The 18,332-nt window shown below is 39.1% G+C and overlaps 1 long non-coding RNA gene across 1 annotated transcript; it reads right to left on the reverse strand.

Annotated features, from left to right (window-relative positions):
- Positions 1 to 889: 889 nt before the first annotated feature.
- Positions 890 to 18,230, reverse strand: LOC309637918. Its single transcript, XR_014250862.1, has 2 exons — positions 18,101 to 18,230; positions 890 to 3,162 (listed from the first exon to the last, which is right to left on the reverse strand). It is a non-coding gene; the product is annotated as an uncharacterized lncRNA (long non-coding RNA).
- Between the last annotated feature and the right edge of the window lie 102 nt (positions 18,231 to 18,332).

Genomic DNA, 18,332 nt, shown 5'->3' on the forward strand with positions numbered 1-18,332 from the left:
TAGCTTTTTAAGTGAAATATATGTATTCAAGTTTCTAGGATAAGCATTAAAATAATGGAAATTGAGGATCAAATTAGAATGGAGTGAGACAATGCCATCATCCAAAATAAGACTGGAAGAAAAAAACAGTAAAAGCAGACAGTGGGGAATTCTTTGGGGGTCCAGTGGTTAAGACTCTGCACTTCCACTGCAGGGGGCATGGGTTTGATCCCTGGTCAGGGAGTTAAGATCTCACATGCCAAGCAGCATGGCAGGAAAAAAAAAAAGACAAAGGCAGAAAATTATGGTGAAAAAATCCTAATATGTATATAATCACAAAAAAATGTAAAAGGCAGAGTCAAACTGGATAAAAAATTAAGTTTAGCTATCTGCTGTGTACAAGAGATATATCTAAAACAAAACCAAAGAAAAAAAAAAGTTATAAGATGTACCATGCAGATCCTAAGCCCAAGAAGGCAGAACAGCTATATTAATATAAACAGATGATTAGAGGTAAAGGAGGTTTCTGTGTAATGGTAAGAGTTCCAATTCAATATGAAGTTATACCAATTCCAAACTCGTATCCATTTAATAAGCAGTTTTAAACCATATATAAAACAAACTGAGTTATAAAAAGAGATCGACAGGGGGCTTCCCTGGTGGCACAGTGGTTGAGAATCTGCCTACCAATTCAGGGGACACGGGTTCGAGCCCTGGTCTAGGAAGATCCCACATGCCGCGGAGCAACTAGGCCCGTGAGCCACAACTACTGAGCCTGCGCGTCTGGAGCCTGTGCTCCGCAACGAGAGGCCGCGATAGTGAGAGGCCTGCGCACCGCGATGAAGAGTGGCCCCCATTCGCCGCAACTAGAGAAAGCCCTCGCACAGAAACGAAGACCCAACACAGCCAAAAATAAAATAAAAATAAATAAATTTATTTTAAAAAAAAGATCGACAAATCTACTATCAGAGTGGGAGATTTCAGCACACATCTCCTTGTAAGTGAAAGGTCAAACACACAAAAGAATAAAGATTTGAACAAAAGTGACTTAATACTTGCATAAAAATCACTGCACCCAGCAGTAAGAAAATCCATATTTTTCTGAAACATTCATGGAAAAATCATACAAATTCTGATCTCAGCAAATTCCAAAGAATATGTAAATTCAGAAGACCATCTCTGACCAAAATATAACTAAATCAAATCATAAAGATAACTAAGAAACACATCACTTGAAATTTGACAACCCTCTTTTCAATAACTCAAAGTTAAAATTATAATGGAGAATTTTTTAAGTATTTAGAACTGAATAATAATTAAAATACTATATTATCAGATTTGTGGGTTGCAGCGCAAGGAATATTTGACGGGTATCTATATTGCTGAATGCTCATTAGCAAAGAATAAAGATGGAATAAAAAACTTATTCAAATAAGCTTAATGTGGACCATAAGAGGTAGAGAAAGGACACACCTGCACACGCACACGTGTGCTCAAATGCCAGGCATTCCACGGAAGAGGGTGCACACCTGGCCGACGCACATAGGGAAGATGTCAGTTTTTCAGGAGAAATGTGCATGGAGTGCGGTGGTGAGCCATCTTACACCCAGCAGACTAGCAGAAATCTAAAAGTTTGGGTTGTAGCACGTGTTAGAATGGAAGCCAACCGGAAAACCTATACACTGCTCGTGGGTTATTAGAGCCACAGCTTTAGAAAATGGACCCTGTAAAATGGAGCATTTACACATTTTACTTCCCAGTTAAAAAAAAGTTAACCACAGGCATACACGTTTCATAATCATAAAGTTGAACGGGGAAGAAAACAGGTCACAGAAGATCACTTAGAGTAAGTATAGAAACATGCCAAATAAGGCATCTGGAGATTCATACTGAAGTGGTAGAGTTATAATGAAATATTCAGGATAGGAATGTGATGGGAGGGGGCACACAGCTCTTTTAAAGGTCTATTAATGTTCTATTTCTTAAACTAGAGGGTGAGTACCTGAGTATTCATTTCACTGTCCTTTGAGAAATAATTATATAACATTTACTTTTCTGTATGTGAAATCGCTTAAGGAAGAAAGAAAGTAAATCTAGATACTTACTGTTTTAAAACCTGCGTGAATGTGAGCTGAAAGAGTTGCTTCTTTGGAGCCCACTCCGGGGGCCCTTGCGGGCTGTGGGCTCTGAACCATCTAGGACGTGACTGTCTCAGTGGACAGAAGTCCATTAGGCCATGCAGGACCCGACAGTGACCCCCAAATGGCAGGGTCAGAAGCACCAGTGCTTGTGGGCAGATCAGACTTTCCAAGCCTCTCACCTCCTGAAGGTTATAAGTGAAACCCCTGATAAAATCCCCAGGATTTTCATGCAATTTGGGTAGAAGTGGGGAGCCCAGCGAATAAGGGCATTTAGGGACCCATGGGATTAACTGGAAGAACACGAAGGCTTCATGCCCCAAGGTGGTGCAGCAGCGACCTGGGTGCACACGGGGACGGCTGGCTGACCAGGGTGCTGAGCTCCTGCTGGCGCAGGGCCCTGCCAGCCCGGACCTTTCCCTCTGCCCCTCCTCCTTGCAGGATCCCCCGCTCCCAGGCCCACGACCCCTCAGGAGAGAGGGGTCAGGGCTGGCACACAAGCCAGAGCTCACAGAGGGTCCTCCCTTTTGCAACATCCAGATGGGAGCCCTAAATAAAATCCTCTTGAGGAAAACAACCACCTTTCCAAGACATGGCAGGTAAGAAACGTGGACTTTGGGAGATTAGGATGAAAAACCTTGACAAGAACGTCCCTGCATTCTCAAACTCCTATTCTTGGAAGAATGACCTGAAACAGATTATTTTAGCATTGTGCACATATTTTCTTTTTAAGACCTGACGCAAAATCAAGAATTTATGTTGTAATTGGGTTGCTCTGGCTCCTGGCCCAGTGTTGGCCTTTGGTGCCGCCCCCTGGCACGGTGGGTGGGAGGGTGTTTGCCATTCTGCTTCCTGGGAGGACGAACAGTCGCACAGCGTCGTCTGAAGGGCCGAGCTCCCTGCCAGGGACTTGAGGTGCAGGACAAACAAGCCTGCGGGCCGTCCCCGGTCCCATTTCTCTCTCGTCACCCTACCATCCGAGTGTAATGGGTCTCAGGCTCAGGGAGCTTAGGCCAGTCCTTCCTGCTGTGGGTTGAGTCCGGGCCTGGAGGAGAAGAAAGCGAAATTCTTACGATCAGGTTGATACTTGTCAGGATGCGGCTGTGGCTGACGGCAAAAGTCAGTGCCCCGTCATCCAGGATACAGTGTGAACTGTTTCCATTTTCAGAAGAACACAAAACTGCTCACCTAAAATAACAAAATTAAATGAGATTTCTAATAAGGTTTGCCTGTTTCATCCTGAGAGGACATGATTTATTCTGTCCTATTTTCCAATGGTGTGTGTTGTAAAATCAAGTGAAAGTGAACCTTCCAAACTACCACTGAGTATAAAATGATCTCTCTCTTTAAAGAGTACACACTAAGAACCTTACTGCTCAGCTTTGAATGCGGTGAGGCACCTAAATGTTTACTAATGTTTTTCTTCTTCCTTGAATTGCGACCGTGAGGAATTTCTTTCCTAGAAAGAGTTTTTTCTTGAAATAATCCCACAAAACATGTACACTGTCTCTATACTGAAAACTGCAAACAGCTGATAAAAAATTAGAATAGATCTTTAACTAGAGAAACGCACCATATTTGTGGATTGGAAGAATCAGTAGTGTTAAGATGTTAATTCTCCCCATCCATCCATTGTACCTCCCCTTATACATCCATGTAATACAGTTCCAGTCAAAATCCTAGAGAATTTTTGGTGAATACAGACAAGTTGATTCTAAAATGTACAGAGAAAGGCAAAGAAGCTAGAATAGTTAAAACAATTTCGAGAAAGCATACATTTGGCTCCACAATGCCCAATCTGAAGACCTATCCTAAAGCTACAGTGATGAACACAATGTGGGGTAGCAAAGAAATAGATACAAGATCAGCTGAAGAGGGGAGAGAGAGAGGAATAGACCCACACAAGTACAGCTAACTGATTTTTTTTAGCATTTTAAAACTTAATAGACCATTTTAAAGAACAGTTTAGATTTATAGAAAAATTGAAAGAAATTGCAGTTTTCATATACCCTATGGATACAGGATCTACATTAGTATGACACATTTATTATCTTACATTAGTAAGATAATATTTTATTACCTTACTAATGTAAGATAATAAATGTGTCATACTAATATTTATCTTATTCCCCTTTATTATCTTACATTAGTATGACACATTTGTTACAATTAATGAACCAGCACTGATACATTATTATTAATGAAAGTCCATAGTTCGTTCAGATGACCTTGGTTTTTACCTAATGTCTTTTCTTCTGTTCCAGCCTCCCATCCATGATATCATGTTACCTTTATTTGTCATGTCTTCTTAGGCTTCTCTTGCCTGTGAGATTTCTCAGAGATTCTTGGTTTTGATGACCTTGAGGGTTTTGAAGAATACTGGTCAGGTATACTGGTTGTCCCTCTAATGGAATGTGCCTGATTTTTTTTCTTATGATTAGTCTGGAGTTCTGGTTTTGGGGAGGAAGCTCACAGAGGGAAAGTGCCATTTTCATCACATCATATCAAGGGTACATACTATCAATATGATTTATGATGGTTGATGTTGAACTTGATCTGATCAGCTGGCTGAAGCAGTTGTATTCTGTTTCCCCCTTTCCATGCTGTATGATTTGGAAAGAAGTCACTTGGTGGAGCCCACGCTTAAAGAGTGGGAGTTACGTCCCACCTTGGTTAGACTGGAATACGTGCATAATTTATTTGGGATTCTGCGTAGGAGATCTGTTTCTTCTCCATTTATTTATTCAATCATTTATTTGTATCAGTATGCGCTCGTGGGTATTATTTTCTACTTTAGGTTATAATCCAATGCTACTTTTTTTTTTAATACTATATACCAGCATCATAACCTTACTATTTTTTTAAATTAATTAATTAATTAATTTATTTATTTATTTATGGCTGTGTTGGGTCTTCATTTCTGTGCGAGGGCTTTCTCTAGTTGCGGCAAGCAGGGGCCACTCTTCATCGCGGTGCGCGGGCCTCTCACTATCGCGGCCTCTCTTGTTGCGGAGCACAGACTCCAGACGCGCAGGCTCAGTAATTGTGGCACGCGGGCCCAGTCGCTCTGCGGCATGTGGGATCTTCCCAGACCAAGGCTCGAACCCGTGTCCCCCGCATTGGCAGGCAGACTCTCAACCACTGCGCCACCAGGGAAGCCCCCCAGTGCTACTTTTTAAGTTATGTTGCTCATCGTCTTCCAGCTTTGGCCATTGGGAACCCTTTTAGAAACAAGATCTGGGCACTAGGTGTGCTGGTTGCTATGGTATAGTGTGATTTCTTTCAGGCTCCCTTAGCTGGCAGAGCAAAGAAATGTATGTGTGCAACCAATTCACGTATATACATATATGTGTAAATATTTTTATATGTAGCCATCTGTTTCTACATTGTTTTACCATCATCAACTCTGTCCCTTACACGTGGACTATTCTAGCCTCCTCCCCTTTCTGATCTGTAAATTCGCGTTCTAATGACAAGAACCCTGGCTTTCGCCGTCCACCACTCAATTGTTCAGGTCCAGCAACCATGCACAGCAGTGTCGGAACTGTTAACATGTGTACCGTGAGAATCGACGTTATCAATTAGAGCATCGTCCCGGGTGCAGTTCCTTTTGCCTTTAGCCTATGGACTCCAAGGTGACTGAGGTCCCTTTCCCCTGCCCCCACCCTCCTTGGGGTGGTTCTTTTATACTTTTGTAATACAATTAGACGCTCTTGTCACAGTCTACATTTTCTCCTGGAATCTCCAGACCTCCTAAATTATTATTTTTCTAATTCACATACATTAAAGTTCACTCTCTGTGTAGTAAAGTTTTATGGGTTTTGACAAATGTCTGACATTATGTATCTACTATTCCAGTATCATAGAATAGTTTCACTGTACGAAACTTCCCTGTGCTTCAACTATTCATGCCTCCCCTCCATACCCACACCTCTGACAACCACTGATTTTTTTTTTTTTTAACCACTGATCTTTTTATTGTATGTATAGTTTGCCTTTTCCAAAATGTCATAGAATTGGAATCAAACAACATGTAGTCTTTTCAGACTGGCTTCTTTTACTGAGAAATATGCATTTAAGTTTCCTCCATGTGTTTCTGTGGCTTGATAGCTCATTTCTTCTTATTGCTGAATAATATTCCATTGCATGTATGTACCATAGTTTATCCTTCATCTGTTAAAGGACATCTTGGTTGCTTTCAGTTTTTGGCAGTTATGGATAAAGCTGCTATAAACATCCATGTTCAGGTTTTTGTGTGGACATGAGTTTTCAATTCATTTGGGTAAATAAGTAGGAGTATAACTGATGGATCACAGGTATGACTGTGTTTAGCTTTTTAAGAAACTGCCAAACTTTCTTGCACAGTGGCTGTACCATTTTACATTCCTAACAGCAGTGAAAAAGCTACTTATTTTCCATATCCTCTCCAGCGATTGGTATTTTTGTTTTGTTTTTTGTTTCTGATTTTAGCCATTCTAAAAGGTGTGTAGTGATGACTACAATAAGTAAACAACTCATTGTTGCTTTAATTTGTAATTCCCTAATGACAAATGATGTTAAGCACCTTTTCATATTTTTTTTGCCATCTGTATATTTTTTTTGGTGAGCTGTGCAGATATTTTGCCCATTTTGAATAGTGTTGTTTGTTTTTGTATTGTTGAGTTTTAAGAGTTTTTAAAGAATATTTGAATACAAATCCTCTATCAGATATGTGCTTTGCAAATATTTTCTCCCAGTATGTTGTTTCTCTTCATTCTCTTAATAGTTTCTTTCCACAGCAGAAATTTTTCATTTTAACAAAGTCTAATTTGTCAGTTTTTCTATCATGGATCATGCTTTTGGTATCATATCTAAAAACTCATTGCCAAACTCGGGGTCACCTAGATTTTCTCTTATGTTTTCTCTAGAAGTTTTATAGTTTTGCATTTTAATTATTTAATTAATTATTTATTTTTATTTATGGTTGTGTTGGGTCTTCGTTTCTGTGCGAGGGCTTTCTCTAGTTGCGGCAGGTGGGGCCACTCTTCATCGCGGTGCACGGGCCTCTCACTATCATGGCCTCTCTTGTTGCGGAGTACAGGCTCCAGACGCGCAGGCTCAGTAGTTGTGGCTCACAGGCCCAGTTGCTCCGCGGCATGTGGGATCCCCCCAGACCAGGGCTCGAACCCATGTCCCCTGCACTGGCAGGCAGATTCTCAACCACTGCGCCACCAGGGAAGCCCTATAGTTTTGCATTTTAAATGTATGACTATGATTAATTTTTTAGTTAGTTTTTGTGAAAGGTATAAGCTCTGTGTCTAGATTTCCTTTTTTGCATATGTCTAATTATTCCAGTACCCTTTGTTGAAAAGAGTATTATTTCTCTATTGAATTGCCTTTGCTCCATTGTCAAAGATTAGTTGACTATATGTGTGTGGGTCTTCTCCTGGTTGTTCTGTTCTGTTCCATTGATCTATGTGTCTTTTCTTTCACCAGCATCATACTGTATTGATTTTTGTAGCTCTGTAGAATTTTTTTTTTTTTTTTAATTTTATTTATTTATTTATTTATTTATTTATTTATTTATGGCTGTGTTGGGTCTTCTTTTTTTTTTTTTTTTAATTTTATTTATTTATTTATTTATTTAAGCTCTGTAGAATTTTGAAGTCCGCTGATGTCATTCCTCCAACTTTGTTCTCCTTCTCCAGCATTGTGTTGGCTATTCTGAGTTTTTTTGCCTTTCCATATAAACTTTAGAATCAGTTTGTCAATATCCACAAAATAGCTTGCTGGGATTTTTGTTGGTATTACATTAAATCTCTAGATGAGTTGGGAAGAACTGAAATTTTAACAATATTTATTCTTCCAATCCATGAATTTGGAATATCTTTCCATTTATTTAGATCTTCTTTTGTTTCATTCATCAGAATTTTGTAGTTTTCCACATTTAAACTCTATGCATGTTTTGTTAGATTTATGCCTATTTCATTTTTTGATGCTAATACAAATGGTATTATTTTAAGTTTCAGTTGTTCATTGCTGGAATAAAGGAAAGTGATTAAATTTTGTATATTAATCTTGTGTCCTGCAACCTTACTAAAATCACTAATTAGTTCATGGAGTTTTTTGTTTGGTTTGCTAGTTCTTTGTGATATTCTACGTACATAATTATGTCCTCTGTGAACAAAGGTGGTTTTATTTCTCCCTCCCCTATCTGTATACTTTTTACTTCTTTTTCTTGTCTTATTGCACTAAGACTTCCAGTACAACATTGAGTAGGAGTGGTGAGAAGAGACTTGCCTTGTTTCTGTTCTTAGGGGAAAAGCATCCAGTTTCTTACAATTAAGTATGATGTTACCTGAAGATTTTGTAGATGTCCTTAATCAAGTTAAGGAAGTTCCCTCTATTCCTCCTTTGCTGAGAATTTATCATGAATGGGTGTTGGATTTTCTCAAACGTTATTTTGCATCAATTGATATGATCATATCATTTTTCTTCTTTAGCTTACGGATGTGGTAGATTACATTAATTGATTTTCTAATTTGAACCAGTCATGTGTGCCTGGAATAAATCCCAATTGATCATGATGTATAATTCTTTGTATGCACTGTTGGATTGGAATTTGCAAATATTTTTTGAGTAATTTTGTATTTATGTTTAAGAGATACTGTTTTATTTTCTTGTAATGTCTGCACCTGATTTTGGTATTAGGGTAATGCTGGCATCATAAAATGAGTTAGGGAATAATCTCTCTGCTTCTATTTTCTGGAGATTGTGGAGAATTAATAGTTATAGGCCTACTCAGATTATTTAATTTTTTGTGAGTTTCAGTAGTTTGTGTCTTTCAAGAAATTGGTCCATGTCATCTGATTTATTAATTTTGTGGGCATAGGGTTGTTCAATATTCCTTTACTACACTTCTCATACCCACAAAATCAGTAGTGATGACCTCTGTTTGAATTCTGAAACTAATTTGTGACTTCTCTCTTTTTTCCTTGGTTAGCTTGGTTCGAGGTTACCAATTTAATTTTCTCTGTTGATTTCTTGATTTCAGTGTCATTAGGTTTACCTCTAATTTTTATTATTTCTCTTTTTTCTTCTATCTTTAGGCTAACATTGCTCTTCTATCTTGAGTTCACTAATGTGGAAGATTACATTATTGATCTTAGGTCTTTCTTCTTTCCTAATATATGCATTTAATGCTATAAGTTTCCCTCTATGCACTACTTTTACTGCATCCCACAAATTTTGATCAGTCATATTTTATTTAGTCAAAATATTTAAAAAATTCTCCTGAGCCCTTTTTTCATTCATGTGTTATTTAGAAGTGTGTTGTTTAATCTCCAAATATCCTGGGATGTTTTTCCCTGCTATCTTTCTGCTATTTATTTCTGTTTTAATTCCATTATGATCTAAGAATATATTTTATTTCTATTCTTTTAAATTTGTTAAGATATTTATTATGGCCCAGAATGTGGTCTATCTTGGTGAATATTCCATGTGATCTTGAGAAGAATGTGTATTCTACTGTTTTGGGGTGAAATGTCAATGAGATCCAGTTAACTATGGTGCTGTTCAGCTCAAATATATTCTTACTGATTTTCTGCCTGCTGAATCTATCAATTACTGTATGAGGAGTAGTGAATCTTAAAACTATAATAGTGGAATTGTCTATTTCTCCTTGAAGTTCTATCAGTTTTTCACACATTTTGACCCTCTGTTGTTAGATGCATATGCATCAAGCACTGTTTCATCTTCTTGGAGAATTGACCCCTTTATCATTATGTAATGCCCCTCTTTATCCTTGATAATTTTCCTGGCTCTAAAGTCTGCTTTGCCTGGAATTAATATAGCTCTGTCAGCGGTTTTTTCTTTGTTTGTTTTGTTTTTTCTGTTAGCCTTGTGTATCTTTCTCCATCCTTTTACTTTTAACCTATCTGTGCCTTTATATTTAAAGAGGGGTTCTTGTAGACAATATATAGTTGGGCCTTGTTTTATTATACACCTGATAGTCTTTGTCTTTTATTTAGTATATTTAGGCCAGTCACATGTAAAACCACTATTAATAGAGTTAAATTAATATCTACCATGTTTGTAACTACTTTGTATTTGTTGCATTTGTTCTGTTTCTTTTATAAAAAAAAGCTTCCTCTTTTTCACCTTTCTCTGGTTTTAATTGAACATTTCATGATTCCATTTTTTCTCTTCTCTTGGTACATCAATTATATTTTTAAAAATATTTAAAATAATTGCCCCAGGGTTTGCAATATACATTTATGACTAATCTAAATCTACTTTCAAATAACATTATACTGCTTCTCAGCTAGTGCAGGTGCCTTGTAATAGAGTATTCCTAATTCTTCCTTTCAATCCCTTGTAATATTGCTACCATTCATTTCACCTATCCATATGCTATAATCACTGAATATATTGTTACTGTTATTAATTTGAACAGTTATTATGTTAATTAAGAATAATAAAAGGTGTGATTTTACCTTCATCTAACACTCTTCCTTCCTTTATGTAGATCTGAGTTTCTGAACCATATCATTTTCCCTCTCTCTGGAGAACTTTTTAACATTTTTCACAGGTCACATCTACTAATGACAAATTCTCAGTTTCTCAGAACATTTTTATTTCTCCTTCATGTTTGAAGGATAGTGTCAATGGGTACAGAATTCTAGGTTGGTGGGTTTTTTCTTTCAACAGTACATATTTTACTTCATTCTCTTCTTGTATGATTTCTTACAAAAAGTCAGATGTAATTCTTGGGGCAGGGGTTTAATTAAAAAGTAGTTCTATTTGGGTATAACTGACATAAGACAAATAGTATATATTTTATGGGTACAATTTGATAAGAATCGAGCATATGTACACACTCACAAAATCTTCACAAAACCAAGGTAGTGAACATATTTGTCCTTTGAGAAGTTTCCTTGTGCCCCTTTGTAGTCCCTCACTTCAGCCCCTCCCTTCCCCTATCATCACCAAGAAACCACTGACCTGCTTCTGTCACTATAGATTAGTTTGCATTTTCTTAAATTTTATGTAAATGGAATCATGCAGTATGTATTTCCCCCTCTGGATTCTCTCACTCAGCATAATAATTTTGAGATTCATCCACATCACTGCACAGTTCATTCTTCTTATTGCTGAGTAGAATTCCATTGTATGGCTGTACCACAATTTGTTTATTCATTCACATGTCAGTGGACATTTGGGTTGATTCCAGCTTTGGGCCACTACAAATAAAGTTACTATGATCATTTGTGTACATTTATTTTTATGGACATATGCTCCCTTTTCTCTTAGGTAAATTCGTAGAAGTTGAATGACTGGATCAAATTGGTACATGCTTAACTTTTTAAGAAACTGCCAAAGTGGCTGACTATTTTACATTCTCACCAGAAGCCTTCAGTGATTTTAATTTTTATTGTGGTTTTAAAATATAACAAAATATAAATATAGTCATCCCTCTGTATCTGTAAGTTCTACCTCCATAGGTTCAACCAACCATGGATCAAAAATATTCAGAAAAAAAAAATTCCAGAAAGTTCCAGAAAGCAAAATTTGAATTTGTCACATGCCAGGAATGACTTATATGGTATTTACATTCTATTAGCTACTATAAATCTACAGATGATTTAAAGTATCCAGGAGGATGTGCGTAGGTTATATGCAAATACTATGCCACTTAATACAAGGGACTCAAACATCTGCAGATTTTAGTATCCATGATGGGTTCTAGACCCCATCCCCCATAGATACCAAGGGATGACTGTATGTCACTTTAACAATTTTATGTGTACAATTCAGTGGCATTAATCACATTTACAATGTTGTGCAACCATTACCAGTATCTACTTCAAAAATTTTTCATCACCTTCAGATAGAAACCTGGTAACCATTAAGGAATAACTGCATTGTCCTTCTCTTCAGCCCCTGATAGCTTCTAATCTACTTTCTGTCTCTATGAATTTGCCTATTCTAGATATTCAGATAAATAGAATCATACAGTATTTGTTCTTTTGTGTTCTTTTATTTCACTTAGCATTATGTTAACAAGGTTTACCTACATTGTATCAGGTATTGGAACTTCATTCCTTTTTATGACTGAATAAAATTCCATGAATGTATAGATCACATTTCATTTATGCACTCCTATATTGATGGACATGAGTTGTTTTGGGTATTGTAAATAAAGCTGCAATGAACAGTGGTATACAAGCATCTGTGTATTTCTTCACATCCTTGCCAACACGTGTTATTTTTCATTTCTTTAATTATAACCATCCAAGTAGGTGTGAAGTGGTATTTCCTTGTGGTTTTGATTTGCATTTTCCTAATGGTTAAGAATATTGAGCATCTTTTTGTATGCTTATTGGACATTTGTATATCTTCTTTGGAGAAATGTCTACTGAAGTCCTTTGCCCTTTTTAAAATTATGTTGTTTGTCTTCTAACTGCTGAGTGGTGGGAGTGACTTATAAATTCTTGATATTAAATCCTTATTAGACATATATTTTGCAAATATCTTCTCCTACTCTGTAGGTTGTCTTTTCACTTTCTTGATAATGTTCTTTGATGCAGTTTCAAATTCTGATGAAGTCTAAGCAAACTTTTTTTTGTTGCTCATGCTTTTGGTGTCATATCTAAGAATACATTGCTAACTTGAGGTCACAATGATTTATTCTTACATGTTCTCATAAGATGTTAGCTTATAAGGTGTTAGCTCTTATATTTAGGTTGTTGATCCTTTTTGAATTAATTTTTTATATGGTGTGAGGTAGGGCTCCAACTTCATTCTTTGCATGTGGAAATCCAGTTGTCCTAGAACCATTTATCGAAAAGAAATAGCTGGCCGTCTGTCTATTTTAGGTCAACATTTTGGTGGCCCTTATGGGGACCAAAGAAGACTCCCAATGGCTCCAGGGCTGGTGATTAAACAGGTGCATTACCCACAGTTGAGCCCAGTGTCACTCACTGCTTTTCTTGTCAGCCATCATGTTTGAAGTTATGTCTTTCTCCTGGATTCAAGCTTCTGCCCTCTTTGTATTTTGATACTCTCCATGCTTTATTTGGGATCCATTTTAGGTTTCTTTCTTTCTGGTTAAGGCCTTGTTCTGTATGTGAGTACTCGTTGGCACTTTGGTCTGATTTTGAAATCAGAGTTTCACTGGATCTAGGTTGCATTGGCCAATTCCTTCAGGAAAAAGGGCTGTTTTATTAGAATTGTGCCAGTTCAGCCTTTGGCCCATTCGTTTGGAATAGGGGCTGTTCTATGGGAACTGGGCTGAGAACCTGGCTGTTCCCTTAGAACTGGCTGATATTAAGCATGCAGGTTGTTTGAGCTGCTTGAGCTATTTAAGCAGTTTAAACTGTTTAAGCTATTAGCTGTTTAAGCTGTTTGAAAAATATTCTTTTACTCTGGAGAAAAACCTCCAAGAAATTAGATCCCAGCTGTCTAAATATTTTGAGGGTGCCCCCTTACAAGGACTCTGGCTGATTGTACGTTTAAGAACCATGATCCTTCCTCATGTGCATTTATAACTAAATGGAATGACCTAACCAAAGGCAATTTAGAATATCAATGGTCATTATGGGGAACTTTTGAAATCCCTAAACTTAATTTCCTTAAATCCACTACAATAGCTCAAAACTGAACAGAATACCTATTTCAAATGGTATTTTGAGCCTTCCAAACATTATCAGGAACCTAAAATTGCCTCTCTGCAAAATAAGATTTTAAGATTAACTAAGGCAAACAAACAATTAAAAGAAAGATAAAATGGTTCCCGAAGCCTCAGGCTCTTCTTCCTTGGCTGTTTTGTCTCAGGCTCCACCCCTGGCACCATCATTCTCTCCCTCTGCTCCTCATGCCCAGGGCCCACCACCAGTGCCATCTTCCTCCTTCCCTTCTATGCCACCTACACCTCCTCTATACCCTCAGCTTCCCCATACTAATTCTCTCACCAAACTTCCCCTTTTCTACTGAACTTATTAGAACCTGTCCCTTTAAAATTAAGCCTATGAGAATCCAGAGGCTAATCTTTTAATTTCCTATAATCCCTGGACTAAAGCTGAACTGTGAACCATAGTCAAAGCTTTTCCTAAAGTAACTGAAGACCTTCACACATTTGCTGAGGAATTTCATACAGTCACTTAAACCTATCAACCTATAGTTGGCTTATATCGACTAGTTCATATGCTTGTCAGTGAAGCCAGGTCCAGCACTGGGTTTGCCACTAATTGGCAAAGTCCTGAAAGGTCTCTAGAATTATAACTGCGACACCTGACCACTAACTTATTATATGGTCAGGCTTTGGCAATCACTCGGTGACTTCATCAGCCAATTCCTAGGGCTTTTCCAAAGCCTGTTGATTGGAACAAAATTCAGACTTGCACACAAAAATCTGATGAACCTGTTCATGATTAGAATCATCTCCAGATTATTTTTAAAGAAAATTCTGGTCTTCCTTCAGATGTTGATTACACTGGGGTAGCTTTTAACTCTGTGTTTATTAAAGGGCAGAACTGGAATCTCTCCCTTCTATTAAAAAGGACCACAATATACTGGAAAACTGTATCACCCCAGATTTAGTTAATCTGGCAAACCAGCTCTCTGACACTCTGGATAAGTCACGTCAAAGGAAGACTGCCAAAATTCTTAATCTTCAACTGCAGCAAAGGCCCTAAACGAAACCAAAACCCTCCTAGTTTCTGCTATTATAGCAAGCAGCCAAGATGTTGGAAAACAGATTGTTACAAATTCAAATGTTTTAGTCACCTTCAGCCTTCTAACCAGCCTTTCCAGTGTCCACCCCACCTTCAATGATATTTTAAACTGCCTAATGGACCATTCCAGGTCTGGCAAACAAATTTCATACAATTTCCCCCATCTCACGGATATATTTTTGTCACAGTCTGCATGTTTTCCCACTGGACTGAAGCCTTCCCTTGCAGAGAGGCGACTACCCCTTTTTGTGGTAAAAGTCCTTTTGGAAAAAGATTATCCCTATCTGGGAAACCCTTCTAGAACTTCATAGTGATCAAGGAACCCATTTTACTGGTGAGGTACTTCAACAAGTGTGTACTGTATGTCCGGCTTTACAACACCTTCACTGCACTTACTACCCTCAGTTCTCTGGTTTAGTTGCATGCACTGATGGTGCTATTAAGACTCAACTGGCGGGCTTCCCTGGTGGCACAGTGGTTAAGAATCCGCCTGCTGATGCAGGGGACACGGGTTCGAGTCCTGGTCTGGGAGGATCCCACATGCCGCAGAGCGGCTGGGCCCGTGTGCCACAACTACTGAGCCTGTGCTCTAGAGCCCGTGTGCCACAACTACTGAGCCTGCGCTCTAGAGCCCGCGAGCCACAACTACTGAAGCCCACATGCCTAGAGCCCGTGCTCCGCAACAAGAGAAGCCACTGCAATGAGAAGCCCACGCACTGCAATGAAGAGTAGCCCCCGCTCGCCGCCAACTAGAGAAAGCAGCACGCAGCAACAAAGACCCAACGTAGCCAAAAATAAATAATAAAATAAATAAATTTAAAAAAAAAAAAAGAAGACTCAACTGGCAAAATGTACAGAGGCCCTACAAATACTTTGGTCAAAAGCACTGCCATTGGTCTCTCTGAATCTTAGATCTATTCCTTTTTATTTATTTTATTTTTATTTTTTGGCCACACCCACAGCTTGCAGGATCTTAGCTCCCCCAACCAGGGATTGAACCCACGCCCTCAGCAGTGAAAGCATGGAGTCCTAACCACTGGACCACCAGGGAATTACCGATCTATCCCTTTTTAAATTCATAAACTCTCACCCTTTGAGATGGTCACGGGACACCCAATGCACTTCACTCCTGTCTCTTCTGACCCAGACTTAATAAAAGGAGAGATATTTCAATATTGTAAAGGCCTAATTACTTCAATTAAGAATAACTGTATTTTGGTAGAGCAATCTTTTCAGTGTCTCTCAGAAAATGAAGACTTTAAGAATCACACCTTGCGGGCTTCCCTGGTGGCGCAGTGGTTGAGAATCTGCCTGCCGATGCAGGGGACACGGGTTCGAGCCCTGGTCTGGGAAGATCCCAAATGCCACGGAGCAACTGGGCCTGTGAGCCACAATTACTGAGCCTGCGCATCTGGAGCCTGTGCTCCGCAACAAGAGAGGCCGCGATAGTGAGAGGCCCACGCACCGTGATGAAGAGTGGTTCCCACTTGCCGCAACTAGAGAAAGCCCTCGCACAGAAACGAAGACCCAACACAGCCATAAGTAAATAAATAAATAATTAAAGAAAAAAAAAGAGTAACAATTTAAAAAAAAAAAAACAAAAAAAAAGAATCACACCTTGCAACCTGGAGATTTCATCTACTGGAGTAAATACCTCCAGAAAAACTCTCCTCAACCTTGCTGGAAAGGCCCCTATCAAGTACTGCTAAACCAACCCTTGTGCCACCAAACTACAAGGAATTGACTCTTGGATTCACATGACACACTTAAAGAAAGTGCCAAACACTGACTAGACCTGCACATCATCTGGTGACCTGAAAGTCAAGATTTCCCAGAATTGAAGCAGATAACATCTGATGAGACATCTTTCCCAAAATATCCATTCCAGGCCTGTTGGAGTTTGTCACCAAACCTTTGATGATGACATGCTCAGATGATCTCCAGTGTCTCTGATCTTGGTAACATATGAACTTTAGATGAAAAGTGCCTCACAGTTCTCTCTGCTACTCCTCGATACTCAGATGTAACCTCAATAGGTTTGAAATCTGCCTTTTCCCTCTGATGTGAGACTGTACACAGGAAACGTCCTCCCTGGCACTGAGGTACAAAAAGCCACTGACACCAAAAAAAATCCTCATGCTTGATCAGGTGCTTTCAGAGAAAGATTTTGATCAAAAGGGGGAAATGTAAAAAACACACAAACAAAAAAGAACAGAAACCTCAATGAAAGAGAGTCAGGAGATCATAAAGCGGGAGGGGGAAGTCTCACACCCTGCAACAATAGGAGAGACCCTTTCTTTCCTGGCAACAACTCAGCCAATGAAAAGCAATGGACTGTTTTTTTTGGTTTTTGTTTTTTACTATATCCCTCCCAACTTCCTTTCCCCGCATAAAAGTGTCCTCCTTTCCATTTTTGCTGGGGACTTGCATGCAGGTTCCCGTGGTGGTAGCCCCCAAATTGTAATTCTTTTCATAATAAACCTGTTTTTGCTGGAGAAATAGTTGGCAGTCAGTTTATTTTAGATCAACAGTATGTAGTGGTATCTCATTGGTTTTTCAAATTTACAATTTCCTAATACCCTATAATATTGAGCATCTTTTCATATACTTATTTGCAGTCTGTATGGTGAGGTGTCCGTTGAGATCTTTTGCCCATTTTCAACTGCGTTTTTCCTTTTCTTGCACTTTTAGTATATTTTGGATAACTGTTTTATCAGATATGCCTTTTGCAAATATTTTCATCTTGTGGCATCTCATTCTCTTGATGTATGTATCTTTTTACAGTATATAATCACGCTGTGAATATAATTAGCTTTTTTTTTAACTTATTTATTTTTGGGTGTGTTGAGTCTTCGTTTCTGTGCAGGACTTTCTCTAGTTGCGGCAAGCGGGGGCCACTCTTCATCGCGGTGCGTGGGCCTCTCACTGTCGCAGCCTCTCTTGTTGCGGAGCACAGGCTCCACACGCGCAGGCTCAGTAGTTGTGGCTCACGGGCCCATTTGCTCTGCGGCATGTGGGATCTTCCCAGACCAGGGCTCGAACCCGTGTGCCCTGCATTGGCAGGCAGAGTCTCAAACACTGCGCCACCAGGGGAGCCCTATAATTAGCTTTTTAACCTAACACTATAGCAAACATTTCCCATTTTGCTTGAGACTTCCCAGTTACCTTTGTATAGGGCTGCAAAATAAGTACCCAGTTTCTTCCTCCACAGCCCCACAGAGCAGATTATCCCCACTTTACAGGTGAAGGAGATGAGAGACTGGTAGCTACCTGTCTAAGGTTCCAGCGCTGCTGACCCGCAAGGCTCACAATCCCCCGGGTAAGCAACCCAGTGCCTCCCGTGCTGCCTGTCCCGCCTGGGAGGTTTCCGTGAGTGGTTTCTATGACTCGGCGCACTAACTCTCTTCTCTTGGCCTCCCAACCCCGCTCAGAAACACAGCAAAGCCGCGATCCTCTGGGATTTAAAAAGCGGCCAGGAGGCCCCGCCGGGCGCGGGGCGGGC

The sequence above is a fragment of the Balaenoptera physalus genome (assembly GCF_965194825.1).
Source record: "Balaenoptera physalus genome assembly, chromosome: 11".
Lineage (NCBI taxonomy): Eukaryota > Metazoa > Chordata > Mammalia > Artiodactyla > Balaenopteridae > Balaenoptera > Balaenoptera physalus.